The 3323-nt window shown below is 33.9% G+C and overlaps 1 pseudogene across 1 annotated transcript; it reads left to right on the forward strand.

Moving 5' to 3' along the window:
• The first annotated feature begins 535 nt into the window (after positions 1 to 535).
• LOC143547824 (heavy metal-associated isoprenylated plant protein 3-like) lies at positions 536 to 3038 on the forward strand (annotated as a pseudogene). Its single transcript, XR_013137852.1, has 4 exons — positions 536 to 822; positions 1380 to 1766; positions 1859 to 1946; positions 2354 to 3038. The product of XR_013137852.1 is annotated as a heavy metal-associated isoprenylated plant protein 3-like (transcript).
• Positions 3039 to 3323: the final 285 nt, after the last annotated feature.

Here is a 3323-nt window from a genome sequence, read left to right on the forward strand (position 1 = left end):
AATCATCCTACTTATAGCGTGTAAATCAAATAAACAAAAGAGAAGTATAAAATAACAGAAGCTGCTAACCATCACGAAAACACATTGTACAAAAAACAAAATACACATACAATGAACAATGACTTATATGTAAAAAAAACATTTTTGAAGGGACTTACATATACAAAGTAAATTGAAGTTTTAACTACACATGTGAAAAGCTAACTCCTCTACATACATGTATAAAAGTAATTGGTTAGTGTTTATGAACAGTAAAGTAAATAACTAAATATTAAACCAAAGTTGTATACTATTTTCAAAAGATGTATGTTTTCGACTTTCAAGAGAACAACCACAATTTAAACACGGCGCTTGATATTTTAGCAGCCATAATAAGCTCATGAAGTTTTTGTTTTTACAATATTCTAAACAACCAAAAGTTTAATTTTCTAAAAGCAATTGACCTATTATTTTAATATTTATATAGTTTAGTGAATGTAATTAGTAACAATTATTAATTAGTCGGACCGGTGCCCCGAATTTGACCCGCTAGAAGCCCATAGTAAAAGCCATCAAAATTCAATAATTTAACGGTAAAAAATCTGGTCAAGTAGTCAATTTCTTCACGCAACACAACCCGTCAAATAAATACAACTAGTCAAACAACTTGGTCAAACGTGCCGTTCAACATTATCCATTACTAAATTACCCAACTTGCAAGTTGCAACCCCTCCAATAAATTGTCCATTTTCAAATTTGTTTTCCAACATCAAAAAAACTCAACATTCAACATTTTCATATAGAGTTCACTAAGTCATCATAACTTAATATTCAATGGGCGCGGTAAGTTCTTATAGCTCCAAAAACTAAGAGTGCAAACGAGCCGAGCAAAGTCTGAGCTCGACTACGCTAAAGCTTGGCTTGTATTGACTTTTGAGAGTTCGAGCTAGGCTTGTCAGATGTTTTTCAATCTCTGACTTGGGTCGGGCTCGATTCTTTTATACTTTAATAGTTATTTTACATATCTTTCTAATCGTTTTTGTATAGTTTGAGAAAACCTTGAGTTTAAGCTCGGTTGTCTAATGTGAACTTAAAGATACATAGTTCGTCAAGGCTCGAGCTTGGGCTGAATAACTAAATGAGCTTTATTTGAACTTCAGGCTCAAATAAGCTCGGCTTGTTTCGACCCTTTTATCAATCCAATCTCGAGCCGCTCACGAGCAGCTCAACTTGTTTTAAATTCAATATACTTTTTTTACATGTAAACGGGCAACCAACTGCGCTGCTAGCTAGCTCTTTTTATATAGCAAAACTACGTCTTTTTAAAAGCTACATTCATAGATATTGAGGTCATGATATTTGAAACTGAACAATTATTAATTTGATGTTTTGATTTACAGAAGGATGATAAGAAGGATTCAGGCGAGAAAAAACCCGATGGTGGATCGATCCCCATTGTTTTAAAGCTCGACTTGCATTGCGAAGGCTGCGTGAAAAAGGTCAAAACTTCAATTCGTCACTTCAAAGGTGTTGAAGCTGTAAATGTTGATATGGCCGGAAATAAAATTACTGTGACCGGAAATGTGGACCCCACAGGCGTTAAGGAGCGAATCGAAAAGAAGACGAAGAAGAAGGTGGAGATAGTTTCCGCTCCTCCGGTGAAAAAGGAAGCCGGAGGTGGTGATAAGAAGGGTGACGATAAGCCGTCGGAGAAAAAATCTGGTGACTCGAAAGCGGATGCTAAAAAGTCCGGTGAGTCAAAGGCAGATGCTAAAAAGTCTAAGGAGGTAATGTTAGCAAAATGAATAATATTTAATTATGGGTTTAGTGTTTTGATTAATGGGGTTTAGTAAATTAATTAGTTTAATGGTAACTATAGGTTCAATCGAGCACGGTCGTGTTGAAGATTCCGCTTCATTGTGAAGGATGTATACACAAAATTAAAAGAACTATATCGAAAATCAAAGGTGAGTTGTTGAAATGTTATTTTTTTTAATTTCGTTTTAACTGATGGGTTTTGATTGTAAATGATTTGGTTAATGCGACTATTGAAACATATGACTTGGTTTAGTTTCAACTAATAAAATATTAACGTAATTTTTTTAATCATGTAACATGCTATTTATAAGTTTATTATAGTTGTGACTTGCGATTATTCTCATTTAATTCAGTTATTTATACATATATAACCTTTACGAACTATTAAAAAAAGACTATAACCGAACTATCAGTTCCTCAAATAGTTGGATTATTTGATTATAACATTTTTTGGTTAGTTTAGTTATGATTTAGGTTCTTTTTTGGCTAACAACTTTTCAAAACAACAATAAAGATGAATTTATTTATTTAATTAATATTGGTTATTGGTTATCAGGGGTAGAATCGGCAATACCAGATGCTAGCAAAGATTTGGTGTTAGTGAAAGGGACAATGGACGTGAATAATCTTGTACCATACTTAAAAGACAAACTTAAAAGAGATGTACAAATGGTTCTTCGAAAAAAGATGACAAGAAAGACGACAAAAAAGATGAAAAAAAGCCCGAGAAAGCAGACGGTGGTGACAAGAAAGAGAAAGGCAGCGGTGGTGGTGATGGTGATAAAAAGAAAGCCGAGGAGAAGGCGGCTGGCGGCAATTATGGAAGTAGAGGCATAGAGGTGGTTAACAAGCTTGAATATTATGGAACAAATGCTTATACATATACAATGCCAACTTATAACCAAAGTTATTATAACCAAGACTATGGTGTGTCGCATTTTAATGATGGGTATGCTATGCAATACTCGAATGGACCTCCACCACCGCCTCCAGTGTACTATAACGATTCTCGTGGGCTTGATACGGGGATGTTTAGTGACGAGAACCCGAATGCGGCGTGTTCGATCATGTGAAGTGAGCTTGACATCACCAACAAGCCAAACACTCATCTAATAGGGCAAAAACAAATAAATAAGGATAAAGTTTTACTAACTGATCAAATAGATTGTCTTATGTTCGGCTAGCTAGTTTTATTATATTCATGAGTTTTATTTGTTATTAATATTTAATTGTATATATAAGTTTTTAATAATGAATAATATTCTGTCAAAGTTCTTATAAATAATGCCTTTCAACTTTGTTGTTTTCTTACACTTAAATCGTTGAATTTGTTGTTGCATTTTTGGTCGATATGTGGTGATGGTGGTTTCTAGTTTTTTTTAAAGAACAAATAACACAAACATCATTTAAAGTTACTTCCAAATCTACACATTAATATCATCAAGCTAAAAGCTCTTTGGTGATATTTCTAGAAAGAAAGATTATTTGAACGGTAAAGAATGTATAGTGGGACGCCTTCCCGCCCC

Source organism: Bidens hawaiensis, unplaced genomic scaffold, assembly GCF_021521415.1.
Source record: "Bidens hawaiensis isolate Kalapana, Puna unplaced genomic scaffold, B.hawaiensis_p1.1 tig00014833_1, whole genome shotgun sequence".
Taxonomy (NCBI): Eukaryota; Viridiplantae; Streptophyta; class Magnoliopsida; order Asterales; family Asteraceae; genus Bidens; species Bidens hawaiensis.